The following is a 21,378-nucleotide window of genomic DNA, read 5'->3' as shown; positions in this document are numbered from 1 at the left end:
AGGAAGGGAAATTTGGCTGTTTTTTCTCTCAAATTTGTAAGAGCAATTCATGTTATATCCGTTCAATAACATTAATAATTGGTATATGGAGGAATTGAAGCAAATATGAAAACTTTTACTGAGGATTTGCGCACGACTGTCCCGAATATTTTGGGTAGACATGCATAGCTCCGCCCACCAAATAGGCTACGACCAGTGGCTTCACTCTCCATTAATGAGCGGTATGCTCGAGGGCATCTCCCCTGTATCCTTCCTCCAAGTTCCTGAGACAGGGCTTTGAATCGGCAATTCCTGAAAAAAAAAAAAAAAAAAAAAACGCAAACAGAAAACAGGCAGCATCTTTCACACCACTAGTTTCTTTAGCACGCCGCATTTTCTCCAGAAACTTCACAGCCTCAATCATTCTTCCATTCGTCTCTCTACAGAGTCCCGGCAGGAACACCATCCATTCTCTTTCTGTCTCCTCCACTCTGACATACTCCAATTCCCTCCGCACTACTTGCATCATCTCATAACTGTATTTTGCATACTTCACACACTCCATCATCACATGTTCCACCGTCTCATTCTCTCCCATGTCATACATCTGGCACACTTTGCTGCAGGACTCTAACCATTCGTAATTCCTTGCATTCACATCCATACACTGTACCCTCGCTCGGAATAGATCACCACCCAGGCTTCTCTCATACCCCTTTTCATACAACGGGGCTTCTTTCTCTCTATATACCATTCTAAAGTACTCTTTTGTTTAATTTTATTCTTCCATTCCCTCAGTCACACACGTTTTACTATTCTGTCTATTTCACTTTTCCACTTTATTACATCCCACTCTAAACCCTTTACATTTCTAACACTCGTACTCCAATAAATCTCAACATGTCTTTCCTAAAACCGATGAAAAGCTCAACAAGTTTCCTAGCCACTTTTTACTACCATTTTAACACACTTCTTCCCCCACCTGCTACTTTTAACCATAGAAATGACGGTAAAAGAAGATGCAACATATTCTGGTGGTGAGTTAGAGATTTAAGACAGTTTGTCCATGGAAAGGAGTTGGTATGAAGAAAAGCTTTTGGCTAATACAGTAGGTCGATCAAGACCGGGTTTTAGTTTCAACTATTTTTCACCTTTATTGTTTCTTAAGGTAAAAACAAGTATGGGAATAACAATGAAAAATTGTGCAAACCCGTTATTTTTGTTTTGCCCCATTACAAAAAGCACGACACCCACCGCGTCCTGCATATGATTATGACAGTGGGTTCAGAATACATAAGAAGATATGCGGCTTCACTGGGAAGGCTGGGGATCAGGATCGACATACAGTATTTACCCTGATGAGACCCCTATACAGCTGGAAGAAAAAGAGGGGAAAAAAAAAAAAAAAGGCGGAGATGGCACACAAGACTTTCTGGAAGGTGTTGAGGCAAGATGCAAAAAAAAAACAAGAGACCGTCCTGATATGTTCAGTGAAGCATTACTAAAGAAAAAGAAAAATATGTATAGTGAAGGAATGGAATTTCTGATGCACTAAACAACAAGGTTTGCCATTATGGATCCATTCTGAAATTATGGGAAGATTGTAAATAATTTTAGTAATTTTGTAGCTTTTCTGCGTTCAACTGTTTAGTTCCTGCTGATTTGAGCTTTTAACAGATAATTTAGAGCAATGTACCACTTAACATATTCAGTGGCAGTCAGCAGTTTACAGTCAATAAATAGTAACAATCAGTTTTTATATAAAACTATAAACGACGTTGTACCCCAAAATCTCGATATAGGCCTGCTTCTATTTTTTAGTATTTATCAATGAAATAGTATGTAGTTGTAGCATTTTGAAATGTATACTTTTTGCGGACGATACATAAATGTTTTTTAGAGGGAAAAATTTGATGGTTATGAATATTGTCATAAATGGGAATTCGATAAGGTATCCTTAGCTAAAATGCAATGAATTATCTTATAATTATTCCAAAATTCATTACGTGGTATCCATTCTGCCAGGATAACACATTGTTGTAACGGTGAATACTGCGATACTTATAAAAAATGCAGGAAGCTAAATTTCTAGTTATAACTTCCTGATAGAAAATTAAACTAGAAAGCTCTGAGTGATTCTATTAAGATGAACATATCAAATAATTAACTGAGACAGTGTATAGAATAAGAAAAAAAAAAAAAAAAAAAAAAAACACTGACCTAAAACCTTTTTAAACCGTTTTAAAATTTTCCGTATCATATTGTAAGGGACAGCAGTCTGAGGTACGGCATGTAAAACATGATTATTCTTTTCGTCACACACACACACACACGCACACACACACACACACACACACAAAATAAAAATAAATAAATAAATAAAATAAAATAAATAAATAAATAAAAAAATAAAATAAATAAAAAAAAATGATAATATATATATATATATATATATATATATATATATATATATATATATATATATATATATATATATATATATATATATATATATATATATATATATATATATAAGTAAAATAAATATAATAATGATAATAATAATAATAATAATAATAATAATAATAATAATAATAAGTAAATAAATAAGTAAATAAAGAAAATAAGAATCTTCTATAGAATTGTGAATCATAAGGATCATAATAATTCAGTTTCACTTTTCTCTTGAAAATTATATGGTAATATTTACAAAGATGGTTTACGTATTTGTAATGCCTTGAATACATTTTCATTTGACTAAGGCTTTCAGTTTCTGGTATAGAATATTACAACCATGAGACCTACCGTAGTGATCTTAGGATTCTTTATTATATTATGTCACATTCCCAGCATTGTTCTGCTTACAAAAGAAATGCAAAAAATTTGGTACCATGCAGCTGCCACAGATATTTGAAATGCTAGTGTAAGAACTATTTTCATTTAAACGCAGATTAAAACAAAGGCTACAAAATAGTTATGTAATGAAAATGTTTGTGATAATTGTATTTATCAATAGATAGATAATTGATAGAGTCTGGCACAAAGCTTTGATTTCCAAACTTCCCTCCTACGGCTTCTATCCTTCTCTCTGTAACTTCATCTCAAGTTTCCTTTCTAACCGTTCTATCGCTGCTGTGGTAGACGGTCACTGTTCTCCTAAATCTATTAACAGTGATGTTCCTCAGGATTCTGTCCTGTCACCCACTCTCTTCCTATTATTCATCAATGACCTTCTAAACCAAACTTCTTGTCCAATCCACTCCTACGCTGATGATACCATCCTTCACTTTTCCACATCTTTTCATAGATGTCCAACCCTTCGGGAAGTAAACAGTTCACGCAGGGAAGCCACATAACACCTGACTTCTGATCACTCTAAAATTTCTGGTTGGGGCACAGCAAACTTGGTATTGTTCAATGCCTCAAAAACTCAATTTCTCCATCTATCAATTTGACACAACCTTCCAGACAACTATCCTCTCTTCTTTAATGATACTCAACTGTTCCTCTCTTCTACAATGAACATCCTTGGTCTGTCCTTTTCTTATAGTCTAAATTGGAAACTTCACATCTTATCTTTAGCTAAAACAGCTTTTATGAAGTTAGGTGTTCTGAGACGTCTCCGCCAGTTTTTCTCATCCCCACCCCAGTTGCTAACTCTGTATAAGGGCCTTATCCGTCCATGTATAGAGTATGCTTCATATGTCTGGGGGGATTCCTCTCATACCGCTCTTTTAGACAGGGTGGAATCAAAAGCTTTTCGTCTCATCAACTCCTCTCCTCTAACTGACTGTCTTCAGGCTCTTTCTTATCGCCCCAATGTTGCATCCCTAGCTATCTTCTACCGCTATTTTCATGCTGTTTTTTTTTTTTTTATCTTGCTAACTGCATGCCTCCCCTCCTCTCGCGTCCTCGCTGCGCAATACTTTCTTCTTTTTCTTACCCCTATTCTGTCCATCTCTCTAATGATAACCAGTATTATCAATCATTCATCCCATTCTCTGGTAAACTCTGGAACTTTCCTACCTGTTTCTGTATTTCCACCTTCCTATGAATTGAATTTCTTCAAGAGGGAGGTTTCAAGAGACTTACCCTTGAATTTTTGACTACCGCTTCGGACGCTATTCGGGGATCGGCATCTCTGGGCATTTTTTTTTTTTATATTGGATTTTTGTTGCCCTTGGCTGGTGTCCCTCCTACATAAAAAAAAATAAAAAAGAATGTGATTGTTAAGTGAATTTTAGTAATGTGGATGTGTTAATGATTCTTAATTGTTAGTCATGTGGATGTATTAGTCGTGTCTATGTTGAAAATGTGTATGTGTTTGTTATGCGTATTTAGTTATGAGGATGTGTTCATCATTTGTATGTGTTAGTTATGAGGATAAGTTACTCACGTGTATGTGTTAGTCATGTATATGTGTTAATCATGTGTATGAGTTTTTTCTTTTATGGAAGAAAGGCACTGGCCTAGGGCTACAAAAAGAACGAAAAAAAAAAAAGACTCCAGTGCTAGTCCCTAAGGAAAGGTAAAAAAGATCATCCAAAATTGGAGGATAAAAGCCAGATTCATGCTACAGGTTCGGCCCGATTCACACTAAAGGTTTAGTCTCGCTCCAATCACGGTCCACTCTCTGCTCACTGTCCGATCATAAATAATTACATGCATTTCAATGAAAGCATATCAATGAAAGCATACATACACACTGACGTTCAAGGTCCGCTTTCGCTCCGCTACCGCTCCGGTCACGATCCGGTCTTGAAACTTCCCTATTGGAATAACTCAGTCATAGGAAGGAGGAAATACAGAAGCAAAAAGGGAGTTCCAGAGTTTACCAGAAAACGAGATGAACGATTGAGAATACTGAGTATCTCTTCCATTAGAGAAGTAGATAGAATAAGGGTGAGACGAGGAAGAAAGTCTTGTGCAGCGAGACCACAGGAGGAGGGGAAGCATCAAGTTAGCAAAAATAGTTAGCGTGAAAATAGCAGTAGAAGATAATAGCAAGAGATGCAGCATTGTAGAGATGAGAGAAAAGCTGAAGATCAGTTAGAGGAGAGGAGTTGATATGATGAAATGTTTTTTTATTTCAGCCTGTCTAGAAGAGTGGTATAATAGGAAACTCCCTTCCTCCCATATATATGAAGCATACTCAATACATGAACGGATAATTCCCTTGTAGAGAGTTAGCAGCTGAGGGACGAGAAAAACTAGCGGAGACGACTAAAAACATCTAACTTCATAGAAGCTGTTTATTAAGCAATGCGATGTGAAGTTTCCAATTTAGATTATTAGTAAAGAGCAGACCGAGGATGCTGAATGTAAAAGAGAAAGGCAGCTGGGTATCATTCAAAAAGAGGGGATAGATATCTTGTGAAACAATTGGTCTTACGTATAGGGCAGTCATGTGCATGTGGTTATCTTATGTATAGATTACTCATGTTTATGTATAGATTATGTATGTGTTAGTCATGTGTATGTGATAGTCACGGTGTAATGGTCATACGTGATTGGAGTACACTACCCTCGCGAGTTTCGCGCTATCCGAGTTTCGCGATCCTCGAGTTTCGTGCTTAGTCGTAAATTCTTACTATCCCGAGTTTCGTGCTGCTTTGACAAGTATCGGTCACATTTACCTTACCGTCGGTGTCACGCGTGTACATATAGTAGAACCTATCTAAGTCGGAGCTCTCTCTCTCTCTCTCTCTCTCTCTCTCTCTCTCTGTATGTGAAAGTAAGAACAATCCTGAGGATAGCTAAATAAAAAATGAAATTATACGAGAGTGAGAGAGAATGAGGAAGAATGAAGCGAAAATGACATAGTGGGAATGAGAGAGAGAGAGAGAGAGAGAGAGAGAGAGAGAGAGAGAGAGAGAGAGAGAGAGAGAGAGCAAGGTATTACTCCCTTGTCCCCTTATCTTTGACAGATAAGGGGAGGAGAGTTGACAGGGAGAGAGGTCTGAGATAGGCGAAAGAGGAAGGGAGAGGAAAGGAGAAAGGGGATGAAGGGACATAACTGGAGAAGGAGAGTGCACGGGGCAAGAAGTGGAGGAAGAGGATGGGAGCACGGGGAGAAAGTAGAACGAATAAATATAAGCAGTAAGGATGAGGAGTAAGTGAAGAATTAGAGGGAGAGAGCGAAAGTATTGAGAAATAAGTATTCTCTTTTCTATCTTCCACTCCTTTTCATTTTTCCTCCATCCCTTCATTTCGCATTTATGCTCCTTCCATCCATTTTCATACTCATTCAGTCCTATTTTATTTAGCAAGCCTCAGGATTGTTTCTCTCTCTCTCTCTCTCACACACACACACACACACACACACACACACAGAGAGAGAGAGAGAGAGAGAGAGAGAGAGAGAGAGAGAGAGAGAGAGAGAGAGAGAGAGAGAGAGGGCAGGGGAGGATAGATGAAAGGAGGGAGGGAATGGGGATGGGTAGGGAAGGGGGCAGGGTGGAGAGACAGGGAGGGAAAGGTAAAAGAGAGAGGGGGGAGGAGGGCAGGAGAGAGAGAGAGAGAGAGAGAGAGAGAGAGAGAGAGAGAGAGAGAGAGAGAGAGAGAGAGAGAGAGAGAGAGAGAGAGAGGAGTCCGGGGTGAAGAGTCAGGATAGATGAAAGGAGGGAGGAAATGGGGATGGACGAGAGAGGGGGACAGGGAAGGGAGAGGGAAGGAAAGGGGAAGGAAGGAGAGAGAGAGAGAGAGAGAGAGAGAGAGAGAGAGAGAGAGAGAGAGAGAGAGAGAGAGAGAGAGAGAGAGAGAGAGAGAGAGAGAGAGAGAGAGAGAGAGAGAGAGAGAGAGAGAGAGAGAGAGAGAGAGAGAGAAACACACACACACACACTTTTAGATGTAATAGCACTGCACGGCCACAGAGCTGCATCACACCAAATGTGAGGACAGGACACATACAGACACACACACACACACACACACACACACATTTTTAGATGCAATGGCGCTGCACTGCCACAACACTACGTTGGATGTGAGGACAACACACACACACACACACACACACACACACCGCGTAGCGTAGTGGTTAGCACGCTCGGCTCACAACCAAGAAAGCTCGGGTTCGACTCCCGGGCGCGGCGAGGCAAATGAGCGAGCCTCTTAATGTGTAGCCCCTGTTCACCTAGCAGCAAGTAGGTACGGGATGTAACCCGAGGAGTTGTGACTTCGCTGTCTCGGTGTGTGGTGTGTCAATGGTCTCAGTCCTACTCGAAGATCGGTCACTATGAGCTCGGAGCTCTTTCCTTCTGGCTGGGTGACCACCAGACGACCATAGGTGAATCACACACACAGGTACTGTATTCTGAGATATGGATCTCAAAATACAGTACCAGTACCTGGGGAACTATAGGAGAAAAAGACAGAAATTGATCGATAGGGAAAACACAGGAGGAAGAAACAACAATAGGTCCAAAGAGAAGCTGTGGATGAAAGAAATATAACAAAATAGATCTACAAAAAAAAAGTTTAAGAGAAAGATACACATAAATTGATTGAAAAGAGTGAAGTGGGGATCAGTTTTTTTCACGGGCCGGAATGAATAAACGCTTTTTCAGAGTTTTCAGTACCTCGAGTTTCGGGTTCCTCGAGTTTGGCGCTATATCTAATGAAGAAAGCAGGCGCGAAACTCGGGAAAGTAGTGTAGTTAAGCATATTATGTAACATTCACGTTTGTGTAGTCATAAAATTTAATGTAACTGGTGTTTGATACCTCGTCGTAAATGTAATGTGCAATTCAAGCAAGCGTATGCTTTACCGGTAAGACTTTATCACTGTGTTTAATTATAAAATGAATATGCGTGTTCTTGGTTAAAATGTATTAATTCATTTGATGCTCCATCATTATTTCTTGTAAGATCCGTATTAAAAATCTATTCAGTAGCTCTATAAAAAAAATTGAATGGATATACTAAGTTGCAAAATACATTATAAGGTTATAGTATCATTCTTCTCTCTCTCTCTCTCTCTCTCTCTCTCTCTCTCTCTCTCTCTCTCTCTCTCTCTCTCTCTCTCTCTCTTTAATGTGCATGTTGCATTTTGTTACGACATGTTATAATTCCATAGCTAACGTTATCCACTTCTTCATGCAACTATTTCAGAGGAGTTTGATATGATAGTACAACTACGTATCTACATATCTTTGTACGTACAGTACAGGTTGTCCCATGAGTTCAGCTACATACTTTTGAGATATGATAATTTAAATATTTTCAATTTAAAAATGTTTTAAGAAAGGGTTCTTAAGGTTTTTTGAACTACAGACATCTTTGAGATTTTGATGGAAGTTATGGATCCCTCCTTAAATAATGCACATGAATACACAAACACAGCCCTGTATATAATGAATGTGCTTTATATTATATATATATATATATATATATATATATATATATATATATATATATATATATATATATATATATATATATATATATATATATATATATATATATATATATATATATATATATATATTAGGAGGGACACTGGCCAAGGGCAACAAAAAAAAAGATAAATAAATAAATAAATAAATAAATAATAAAAGCCCACTGAGATGCCAGTCCCAGAAAAGGGTCCAAAGCGGTAGTCAAAAATTGAAGGATAAGTGTTTTGAAACCTCCCTCTTGAAAAAATTCAAGTCATAGGAAGGTGGAAATACAGAAACAGGTAGGAAGTTCCAGAGTTTACCAGAGAAAGGGATGAATGATTGAGAATACTGGTTAACTCTTGCATTAGAAAGGTGGACAGAATAGGGGTAAGAGAAAGAAGAAAGTCTTGTGCAGCGAGGCCGCGGGAGGAGGGGAGGCATGCTGTTAGCAAGATCAGAAGAGCAGTTAATATGAAAATAGCGGCAGGAAATAGCTAGAGGTGCAACATTGCAGTGATGAGATAAAGAGTGAAGACAGTCAGTTAGAGGAGAGGAGTTGATGACACAAAAAGCCTTTGATTCCACCCTGTCTAGAAGAGCGGTATGAGTGGAACCCCCCCCAGACATGTGAAGCATACTCCATATATGGACGGATAAGGCCCTTGTACAGAGTTAGCAGCTGGGGTGGTGAGAAAAACCTGGCGGAGACGTCTCAGAACACTTAACATCTTAGAAGCTGTTTTATTAGGAGATGAGATGTGAAGTTTCCAGTTCAGATTATAAGTAAAGGACAGACCGAGGATGTTCAGTGTAGAAGAGGGGGACAGTTGAGTGTCATTGAAGAAGAGGGGATAGTTGTCTGGAAGGTTGTGTCGAGTTGATAAATGGAGGAATTGAGTTTTTGAGGCACTGAACAATACCAAGTTTGCTCTGCCCCAATCAGAAATTTTAGAAAGGTCAGAAGTCAGGCGTTCTGTGGCTTCCCTGCGTGAAATGTTTACTTCCTGAAGGGTTGGACGTCTATGAAAAGACGTGGAAAAGTGCAGGGTTGTATCATCAGCGTAGGAGTGGATTGGACAAGAAGTTTGGTTTAGAAGGTCATTGGTAAATAATAAGAGAGTGGGTGACAGGACAGTACCTTGAGGAACACAACTGTTAACATATTTAGGAGAAGAACAGTGACCGTCTACCACAGCAGCAATAGAACGGTCAGAAAGGAAACTTGAGATAAAGTTACAGAGAAGAGGATAGAAGCCGTAGGAGGATAGTTTGGAAATCAAAGCTTTGTACCAGACTCTATCAAAAGCTTTCGATATATCCAAGGCAACAGCAAAAGTTCCACCAAAATCTCTGAAAGAAGATGACCAAGACTCAGTAAGGAAAGCCAGAAGATCATCAGTAGAGCGGCCTTGACCGAACCCATACTGGCGATCAGATAGAAGGTTGTGAAGAGATAGATATTTAAGAATCGTCCTGTTGAGGATAGATTCAAAAACTTTAGGTAGGCAGGAAATTAATGGAATAGGACGGTAGTCTAAGGGATTAGAACGGTCACCCTTTTAAGGAACAGGTTGAATGTAGGCAAACTTCCAGCAAGAAGGGAAGGTAGATGTTGACAGACAGAGCTGAAAGAGTTTGACTAGGCAAGGTGCAAGCACGGAGGCACAGTTTCGGAGAACAGTAGGAGGGACCCCATCAGGTCCATAAGCCTTCCGAGGGTTTAGGCCAGCGAGGGTATGGAAAAAATCATTGCGAAGAATTTTAATAGGTGGCATGAAGTAGTCAGAGGGTGGAGGAGAGGGAGGAACAAGCCCAGAATCGTCCAAGTAGAGTTTTTAGCAAAGGTTTGAGTGAAGAGTTCAGCTTTAGAAATAGATGTGATAGCAGTGGTGCCATCTGGTTGAAATAAAGGAGGGAAAGAAGAAGCGAAGTTATTGGAGATATTTTTGGCTAGATGCCAGAAGTCACGAGGGGAGTTAGATCTTGAAAGGTTTTGACACTTTGTTAATGAAGGAGTTTTTGGCTAGTTGGAGAACAGACTTGGCATGGTTCCGGGCAGATATATAAAGTGCATGAGATTCTGGTGATGGAAGGCTTAAGTACCTTTTGTGGGCCACCTCTCTATCATGTATAACAAGAGAACAAGCTTTGTTAAACCAAGGTTTGGAAGGTTTAGGTCGAGAAAAAGAGTGAGGAATGTACGCTTCCATGCCAGACACTATCACTTCTGTTATGCGTTCAGCACACAAAGACGGGTCTCTGACATGGAAGCAGTAGTCATTCCAAGGAAAATCAGCAAAATACCTCCTCAGGTCCCCCAACTAGCAGAGGGAAAACGCCAGAGGCACCTTCGCTTAGGGGGATCCTGAGGAGGGGTTGGAGCGGTAGGACAAGATACAGATATGAGATTGTGATCGGGGGACCCCAACGGAGAAGAAAGGGTGACAGCATAATCAAAAGGATTAGAGGTCAGGAAAATAATATATATATATATATATATATATATATATATATATATATATATATATATATATATATATATATATATATATATATATATATATATATATATATATATATATGCAGTGATGCCAGGTGATGTAAAAAGAAGAATGAAGAAAGAAGGATGGGAAGATGAAGGAGAGAGAGAGAGAGAGAGAGAGAGAGAGAGAGAGAGAGAGAGAGAGAGAGAGAGAGGCTGGGAATGAGAAATTAATGCGTCTCTGATGCGTAGCCCAACCTGTAGCTATTAATATAACATTCACGCATATAGTCACTCTTGTTCCCCACGTAATTTTCCTTATTTACGCTTGGTCTTTCAATTTGAGTCTCATCAAGTATTTAATAGAGTAGTTGCTCTTTATGATAAAGTGGTCAGTATTCATACAGTCCCCCATAGGTTAGTCACTAGAATTTTCAGAATCAAAGTGTTTTTTTTTTTTTTTCATACAAGACAGTGCAGAGTGCAGCGAGCGAGCAGGCAGGTGTATGCATGTATGTCACCACCCTATCCCCTCTCTTGTACCCACCCCTCGTAGCAGAGTGGGAGAGCGTTCCACATCGCTTCCCATGCTTTCAAGTCAGTCACAGTCCAACTACCACTCGAGATAGATGTACGAAGGCAGACCGAGTGGTTTGGAGGAGGCTGGGGGGTTTTTACAGTTAGATGGGTCAGTTGCTATAAGGGGATGGTTGAGTAAGTACCGGCAGTACGCCCCAGCCTATATGGGTAGTATAGGAGTCTCCATACTCGTCTGCAAGGGAGTGTAGTTAATTATAACGCATTCCATATTCAGGGACGTGACTCCTCGGTTGCATGTGTGTGCAGCTGCGCGCGTGTGTGGGCCAAGCTCTGTTATAGTGAGAGGTGAATTACCCTCCTGTTTATGTGTGGGCACTCGTCTCTATTCGTGTTGTCGTATTAAATGTTATTGTGATCGGGGGTGGCGTCCCCAACACCCTTTTTGACGCAGAGGATTACTTTACGCTGTCAGGCAGTAATTTCTCTCTCTTCCTTCTAAAGAGGAGGGATATTGTATTACCGGGCAGGGAGAGTGTTATAAAACCTCGCTGAAGTGGGTGGTTTGTTATGAGGGCAGTTTTCCCCTGGAGTATTATACCTTGACCTTATATGTGTTTGTTGGTGTTGAAATTTGCAGTTCTTGTATTATATTCCTTTGAATGTGGGTGGTTAAAAACAGGCTGGCGACCTCATTAGTGTGACCTGGCATTACGACCAGTCAAGTAAAGGATGCAGGAGTCGGAAGGGACCCTGTACACTTGTAATTAAGCCCTGCACCAAGTCACACAGGGGGTGACATGGGGGAAAGCTTGTTCAGTTGAGGCAGCTGTGGGAAGGGCAGAGGTCTGTGGTCGTGACAATATATATATATATATATATATATATATATATATATATATATATATATATATATATATATATATATATATATATATATATATATATATATTTTATATTTAGGAAGGACACTGGCCAAGGGCAACAAAAATCCAATAAAAAAGATATGCCCACTGAAATGCCAGTCCCATAAAAGGGTCAAAGCAGTGGTCAGAAATTGATGAATAAGTGTCTTGAAACCTCCCTCTTGAAGGAATTCAAGTCATAGGAAGGTGGAAATACAGAAGCAGGCAGGGAGTTCCAGAGTTTACCAGAGAAAGGGATGAATGATTGAGAATACTGGTTAACTCTTGCATTAGAGAGGTGGACAGAATAGGGGTGAGAGAAAGAAGAAAGTCTTGTGCAGCGAGGCCGCGGAAGGAGGGGAGGCATGCAGTTAGCAAGATCAGAAGAGCAGTTAGCATGAGAATAGCGGTACAAAACAGCTAGATATGCAACATTGCGGCGGTGAGAGAGAGGCTGAAGACAGTCAGTTAGAGGAGAGGAGTTGATGAGACGAAAAGCTTTTGATTCCACCCTGTCTAGAAGAGCAGTATGAGTGGAAAGCCCCCAGACATGTGAAGCATACTCCATACATGGACGGATAAGGCCCTTGTACAGAGTTAGCAGCTGGGGGGGGGGGTGTGAGAAAAACTGGCGGAGACGTCTCAGAACACCTAACTTCATAGAAGCTGTTTTATCTAGAGATGAGATGTGAAGTTTCCAGTTCAGATTACAAGTAAAGGACAGACCGAGGATGTTCAGTGTAGAAGAGGGGGACAGTTGAGTGTCATTGAAGAGGGGATAGTTGTCTGGAAGGTTGTGTCTGGTTGATAGATGGAGGAATTGAGTTTTTGAGGCATTGAACAATACCAAGTTTGTTCTGCCCCAATCAGAAATTTTAGAAAGATCAGAAGTCAGGAGTTCTATGGCTTCCGTGCGTGATATGTTTACCTCCTGAACGGTTGGACGTCTATGAAAAGACGTGGAAAAGTGCAGGGTGGTATCATCAGCGTAGGAGTGGATAGGACAAGAAGTTTGGTTTAGAAGATCATTAATGAATAATAAGAAGAGAGTGGGTGACAGGACAGAACCCTGAGGAACACCACTGTTAATAGATTTAGAAGAAGAACAGTGACCGTCTACCACAGCAGCAATAGAACGGTCAGAAAGGAAACTTGAGATGAAGTCACAGAGAGAACGATAGAAGCCATAGGAGGGTAGTTTGGAAATCAAAGCTTTCTGCCAGACTCTATCAAAAGCTTTTGATATGTCCAAGGCAACATCAAAAGTTTCACCAAAATCTCTAAAAGAGGATGACCAAGACTCAGTAAGGAAAGCCAGAAGATCACCAGTAGAGCGGCCTTGACAGAACCCATACTGGCGATCAGATAGAAGGTTGTGAAGTGATAGATGTTTAAGAATCATCCTGTTGAGGATAGATTCAAAAACTTTAGATAGGCAGGAAATTAAAGCAATAGGATGGTAGTTTGAGGGATTAGAACGGTCACCCTTTTTAGGAACAGCTTGAATGTAGGCAAACTTCCAGCAAGAAGGAAAGGTAGATGTTGACAGGCAGAGCTGAAAGAGTTTGACTAGGCAAGGTGCAAGCACGGAGGCACAGTTTCGGAGAACAATAGGAGGGACCTCATCAGGTCCATAACCCTTCCGAGGGTTTAGGCCAGCGAGGGCATGGAAAACATCATTGCGAAGAATTTTAATAGGTGGCATGAAGTAGTCAGAGGGTGGAGGAGAGGGAGGAACAAGCCCAGAATCGTCCAAGGTAGAGTTTTTAGCAAAGGTTTGAGCGAAGACTTTAGCTTTAGAAATAGATGTGATAGCAGTGGTGCCATCTGGTTGAAATAGAGGAGGGAAAGAAGAAGAAGCAAAGTTATTGGAGATATTTTTGGCTAGATGCCAGAAATCACGAGGGGAGTTAGATCTTGAAAGGTTTTGACATTTTCTGTTAATGAAGGAGTTTTTGGCTAGTTGGAGAACAGACTTGGCATGGTTCCAGGCAGAAATATAAAGTGCATGAGATTCTGGTGATGGAAGGCTTAAGTACCTTTTGTGTGCCACCTCTCTATCATGTATAGCACGAGAACAAGCTGTGTTAAACCAAGGTTTAGAAGGTTTAGGACGAGAAAAAGAGTGAGGAATGCACGCCTCCATGCCAGACACTATCACCTCTGTTATGCGCTCAGCACACAAAGACGGGTCTCTGACATGGAAGCAGTAGTCATTCCAAGGAAAATCAGCAAAATACCTCCTCAGGTCCCCCCAACTAGCAGAAGCAAAACGCCAGAGGCACCTTCGCTTAGGGGGATCCTGAGGAGGGATTGGAGCGATAGGACAAGATACAAATATGAGATTGTGATCGGAGGAGTCCAACGGAGAAGAAAGGGTGACAGCATAAGCAGAAGGATTAGAGGTCAGGAAAAGGTCAAGAATGCTGGGTGTTACTCGAAGACAGTCAGGAATACCAGTAGGGTGTTGCACCAATTGCTCTAGGTCATGGAGGATAGCAAAGTTATAGGCTAGTTCACCAGGATGGTCAGTGAAGGGAGAGGAAGGCCAAAGCTGGTGGTGAACATTGAAGTCTCCAAGAATGGAGATCTCTGCAAAAGGGAAGAGGGTCAGAATGTGCTCCACTTTGGAAGTTAAGTAGTCAAAGAATTTCTTATAGTCAGAGGAGTTAGGTGAGAGGTATACAGCACAGATAAATTTAGTATGAGAGTGACTCTGTAGTCGTAGCCAGATGGTGGAAAACTCAGAAGATTCAAGAGCGTGGGCACGAGAGCAGGTTAAGTCATTGCGCACATAAACGCAGCATCCAGCTTTGGATGGAAAATGAGGATAGAGAAAGTAGGAGGGAACAGAAAAGGGGTTATTGTCAGTTGCCTCAGACACCTGAGTTTCAGTGAGGAAAAGAAGATGAGGTTTAGAAGAGGAGAGGTGGTGTTCTACAGATTGAAAATTAGATCTTAGACCGCGAATGTTGCAGAAGTTAATGAAGAAAAAGTTGAGGGGGGTGTCAGAACACTTAGGGTCGTCGACAGATATATATATATATATATATATATATATATATATATATATATATATATATATATATATATATATATATATATATATATATATATATATATATATATATATATATATATATATCCCCTTTTCTGTTCCTTCCTTCTTTCTCTATTCTGATTTCCAATCAGAAGCTCGATGTTGTATCTATGTGCACAACGACTAATCCTGCTCTCGACCCCACACTCTTGAAATTTTATGAGTTTTCCACCATCTGGCTACGACAACAGAGTCACTCTCAAACTACATTTATCTGTGCTATATACCTCTCACCTAACTCCTCTGACTATAAGAAATTCTTTGACTACTTGACTTCCAAAGTGGAGCATATCCTGTCTCTTTTCCCTTTTGCAGAGATCTCTATTCTTGGAGACTTCATTGTTCACCACCAGCTTTGGCTTTCCTCTCCCTTCACTGACCATCCTGGTGAACTATTTTTTAACTTTGCTATCCTCCACGACCTAGAGCAATTGGTGCAACACCCTATTTGTATTCCTGACTGGCTTGGAGATACACCCAACATTCTTGATCTTTCCTTAACCTCTAATCTTTCTGGTTACGCTGTTACCCTATCTTCTCTGTTGGGTTCCTCCAATCAGAATCTCATATCTGTATCTGGTCCTATCGCTCCAATCTCTCCTCAGGATCCCCCTAAGCGGAGGTACTTCTGGCAGTTTGCCTCTGCTAGTTGGGGGGACCTGAGGATGTATTTTGCTGATTTTCCTTGGAATGACTACTATTTCCGTGCCAGAGACCCGTCTCTGTGTGCCAAGCGCATAACAGAGATGATAGTGTCTGACATGCATGCATACATTCCTCACTCTTATTATCGACCTAAACCTTCCAAACGTTAGTTTAACACAGCCTGTTCTCGTGCTATACATGATGAGGAGGTAGCCCTCAAAAGGTACTTGAATCTTCCATCACCAGAATCTCATGTGCTTTGTATTTCTGCCTGGAACCATATCGAGTCTGTTCTCCAACCAAAAAATTTCTTCATTAATAGAAGGTGTCTAAATCTTTCAAGATCTAACTCCCCTCATGACTTCTGGGACCTAGCTAAAAACATCTCCAATAACTTTGCCTCTTCTTTCCCTCCATTATTTTAACCAGATAGCACCAATGTTATCATATCTATCTCTAAAGCTGAACTCTTCGCTCAGACCTTTGTTAAAAACTCTACCTTGGATGATTCAGGACTTGTTCCTCCCTTTTCTCCATCCTCTGACTACTTCATGCTACCTATTAAAATTCTTTGCAATGATGTTTTCTATGCCTTCGCTGCCCTGAACCCTCGGAAAGCTTATGGACCTGATGGGGTCCCTCCGAAACTGCGCCTCCTTGCTTGCACCTTGCCTAGTCAAATTCTTTCAACTCTGTCTGTCAACATGTACCTTTCCTTCTTGCTGGAAGTTTGCCTGCCCGCCACGGTCTGTCCTTTACTTATAATCTAAGCTGGAAACTTCACATCTCATCTCTAGCTAGAACAAGTTCCATTCATATCGCTATTTTAGACAGGATGAAATCAAAAGCTTTTCGTTTTATCAACTTAACTCCTTTAATTGACTGTCTTCAGCTTCTTTCTCATCGCTGCATGTTGCATCTCTTGCTATATTCTATCGTTATTTTCATGCTAACTGCTCTTCTGATCTTGCTTACTACTTGCCTTCCCTCCTCCTGTGGCCTCGCTGCAGAAGACTTTCCTTCTCTCATCCCTATTCTGTCCACCTCTCTAATGCAAGAATTAACCAGTATTCTCAATCACCCATCCCTTTCTCTGGTAAACTCTGGAACTCCTTGCCTGCTTCTGTATTTCCTCCTTATGACAAACTTTCTCAGGAATGAGGTTTCAAGGCACTTATCCTTCTATTTTTGATGGTTCTCTTGACGTCTCTTTTTGGTCTGGCGCCTAAGTGGGATTTTTTTTTCTTCCGGTTTTGTTTCCCTTGGCCAGTGAGCCTCTTATGTAAAAAAAAAAAAAATTATTATTGTGTAATGTTTATCGGTAAATGAGCTGTATGTTATTATCACTTTTTTCGTCATGGAATACTGTAAAACTCCAAAACTTGTAGAAATCATGACTGAATAAGTCACAATTTCATCATCGGACATCCCGCCATGGATACCCGACCGGCCCGGTCACACTTGAATTTGACACCACGGCTAAAAAGCCTGAAGATGTATCTGTGCGGTAAACTTTATCGATAGCGGTTTCTCCTGTACTCTGTTCTCGCCCCTCTCCGTGGGTGGGGTATACCAAAATAGGCCAAATTTGGTAAAACATTAAAAGTCTAAGGAGAAAAAAAAAAAAAAACACTTTTGGGAGAAAACCTAAAAAACAATCAATAAACAGGGAATATCACCCCCCACACTAACCTAACCTAAAATAGCGGAGGGTTTCGCCCCTTCCTGGATCCTCCCACCCTTAAGGACTCTAACCTAACCTAACATTATCTAAGACAACGTAACATTAGCTAACCTAACCTTATCTAACCTAAACTACCCGGGGGCTTCGACACCCCCGCTCTTGTGGACACTGAGTTACTCGTAATATTACACACCACACCACACTATAACAAGAATGATTTGGAAGTGCTCACAAAATTAAGATGTACAGATCCCTGGGTTTCCCATTATAGCGCAGGAAAAAGTCGAGTAGACCCAAATCGCAATCCGTGTACATGTCTGACGCCATGATAAAGGTAGAACTGACGTGGCAGTTCCCCTGCAGGGATCTGCTGCCTTTCATACTCTCGCGGAGGATTACACGCGGACTAGTTCCAAACTACACAGGCCATTTGAATTAGTGGCACTACATACAGTACAAATGTGTCGCGCATAAAGCTTTATTTGATTACATATTAATATGACAGTTAATCTGCATTCAGTGCAACAAAAATATCAGTTAATAATACAATGCTGAATAAAATACCTGTCACGGGACTAGTTACTGTGGCGACATGATACAGTCAAAGTACCCGCATACCAACATACTAACACATGCATTACACTGTATCCCTCCAAGCGAGTCTCATCGGCATGGGCTTAGAATTTGTGATGCGGTGCAACACGAATCACGTCACTGTAACGTAACCAAGCATGACCCCAAAAACAAAACCACCAAACACGTTTTGTACAGCGAGTATTTATCACCATATATGCATAATTTAGCAGGTCCATGAGGAACTGCTATTGGTAAAAGTAACCTAATTATGAAATAATAAGAATAATAAGAATTATAGAGTACGTAATTTGCTCCCTCTTACTTGTTTTACGGGTGAACAGCATGCCACAATACGTCGTCTGAAGTGGAATTAAGTAAAATTGAAATCTGCTAAGAAGTACCGTCGCTGAATAATATTTCTGTATAACACTCGATAAGTCATTTCGTCGTGACATTGACCGGTAATTCAGTTAAAATTTTGACGTCCCTGACTCATTGACCTCCGCCTCTCCTTTACTCCCTCAACCAACTGACCTGTAACTCAGGTAAATTTAGACGTCAATGGCTCATTGACTTCCACCTCTCCTGTACTCGCTAATCCAGGTTACGAAGGTGAATGAGCAGTAACGTCAAAATTGCTCTCATTTGCTGGTAGCGTTTCTTGTGTTTTGGTTCAAAATGGGTTGACCTAATTTAGCTACATTTTTCAGGAAAGCGTTCTTCAGTCACGATTTCTAAGGAGAAAATGACAAAATGTCCTTATCCTCAGTCACTTCCTACGTGATCAGCTTATCTTTTCTATCAACGCAATGTGGGATAACGAGGTACGAAATCTAGCATCGCACTAGCTTTATGCAGGAAAGAGATATTTGGCTATCGACCTTGTAGTGGATAGAATGTCCTCATCTTGGGACACAAGACTTACCGTGACATTTAGCTAGGCAGGGAAGAGCCTTCTGACTTGCTTTGATATCAGAATCACTTCAGTTCACTTCTCGGTGGTGTCTTTCTTGAAAGTCGTTGTTGTATTAAGTTCTGTGCCAATAAACACTCGGGGGATGAGTTATGCCTGCACTTATTGCGCGAGTGTAAATACGAAGAAATGGAGTTTGATTGCCTTGAACATGCTCTTGGATGGAAAAAAAATAAAATAAAATGCTCGTAAGACAGCACCATTCTGTTGAACTTAGTTTCGAAACTATTCTCGAACTGTAAATGGATGAGATATCGAGCCTGCTTGAATGCTGATGCTTCGGAGACTAATCCGAGTAACTAGTGGACCAATTTTGGTAAACGTGTATATATATATATATATATATATATATATATATATATATATATATATATATATATATATATATATATATATATATATATATATATATATATATATATATATATATATATATATATGTAGACACCTGCCGAAACGATAATTACTCCCAGTGAGGTCTAAAGCACTGTTCAGGGGGTGCTGTGAACTTATCATTAAACCCAGCTGTGACCTCACTGAACGTTTCCCTTTGTGTCTCACAACACAAGGGGGTAGTCACAGCCTGCCCTCTAAAGACAACTCTCTTCCTCCACACAAAACTACAAGCACCTAATAACACACACACCCTTCACTCAAAAAATTTTAAAATCATGGCGACTCCTACACCAGCCTCGGAGTCCCCATCTGGGGAGGGGACCATAAATGTCCCCAGGTCGGACTGCCTTTCTTTCGACGACCCTAAGTGTCTTGACACCCCCCTCAACTTTTTCTTCATTAACTTCTGCAACATTCGCGGTCTAAGATCTAATTTTCAATCTGTAGAACACCACCTCTCCTCTTCTAAACCTCATCTTCTTTTCCTCACTGAAACTCAGGTGTCTGAGGCAACTGACAGTAGCCCCTTTTCTGTTCCCTCCTACTTTCTCTATCCTCATTTTCGATCCAAAGCTGGATGCTGCGTTTATGTGCGCAATGACTTAACCTGCTCTCGTGCCCATGCTCTTGAATCTTCCGAGTTTTCCACCATCTGGCTACGACTACGGAGTCATTCTCATACTAAATTTATCTGTGCTGTATACCTCTCTCCTAACTCCTCTGACTATAAGAAATTCTTTGACTACTTAACTTCCAAAGTGGAGCACATTCTGACCCTCTTCCCTTTTGCAGAGATCTCCATTCTTGGAGACTTCAATGTTCACCACCAGCTTTGGCTTTCCTCTCCCTTCACTGACCATCCTGGTGAACTAGCCTACAACTTTGCTATCCTCCATGACCTAGAGCAATTGGTGCAACACCCTACTCGTATTCCTGACCGTCTTGGAGATACGCCCAACATTCTTGACCTTTTCCTGACCTCTAATCCTTCTGCTTATGCTGTCACCCTTTCTTCTCCGTTGGGCTCCTCCGATCACAATCTCATATCTTTATCTTGTCCTATCACTCCAATCCCTCCTCAGGATCCCCCTAAGCGAAGGTGCCTCTGGCGTTTTGCCTCTGCTAGTTGGGGGGACCTGAGGCGGTATTTTGCTGATTTTCCTTGGAATGACTACTGCTTCCGTGTCAGAGACCCGTCTTTATGTGCTGAGCGCATAACAGAGGTGATAGTGTCTGGCATGGAGGCGTACATTCCTCACTCTTTTTCTCGTCCTAAACCTTCTAAACCTTGGTTTAACACAGCTTGTTCTCGTGCTATACATGATAGAGAGGTGGCCCACAAAAGGTACTTAAGCCTTCCTTCACCAGAATCTCATGCACTTTATATTTCTGCCCGGAACCATGCCAAGTCTGTTCTCCAACTAGCCAAAAACTCCTTCATTAACAGAAAATGTCAAAACCTTTCAAGATCTAACTCCCCTCGTGATTTCTGGCATCTAGCCAAAAATATCTCCAATAACTTTGCTTCTTCTTCTTTCCCTCCTCTACTTCAACCAGATGGCACCACTGCTATCACATCTATTTCTAAAGCTGAACTCTTTGCTCAAACCTTTGCTAAAAACTCTACCTTGGACGATTCTGGGCTTGTTCCTCCCTCTCCTCCACCCTCTGACTACTTCATGCCTCGTATTAAAATTCTTCGTAATGATGTTTTCCATGCC

At 40.7% G+C, this 21,378-nt stretch overlaps 1 protein-coding gene across 1 annotated transcript in view; it reads right to left on the bottom strand.

Annotated features, from left to right (window-relative positions):
- Positions 1-19,401, bottom strand: part of LOC135099796 (cytosolic iron-sulfur assembly component 2A-like) — an 83,125-nt gene extending 63,724 nt beyond the window's left edge. The window contains exon 1 of the mRNA XM_064002318.1: positions 19,214-19,401. The gene's annotated coding sequence lies outside the window, so the exon portion shown is untranslated. The remainder of the gene's footprint in view (positions 1-19,213) is intronic.
- Between the last annotated feature and the right edge of the window lie 1,977 nt (positions 19,402-21,378).

Source organism: Scylla paramamosain, chromosome 4 (genome assembly GCF_035594125.1).
Source record: "Scylla paramamosain isolate STU-SP2022 chromosome 4, ASM3559412v1, whole genome shotgun sequence".
Taxonomy (NCBI): domain Eukaryota; kingdom Metazoa; phylum Arthropoda; class Malacostraca; order Decapoda; family Portunidae; genus Scylla; species Scylla paramamosain.
Note: the sequence above shows the minus strand (reverse complement) of the source record. Positions and strands in the feature narration are given on the sequence as shown.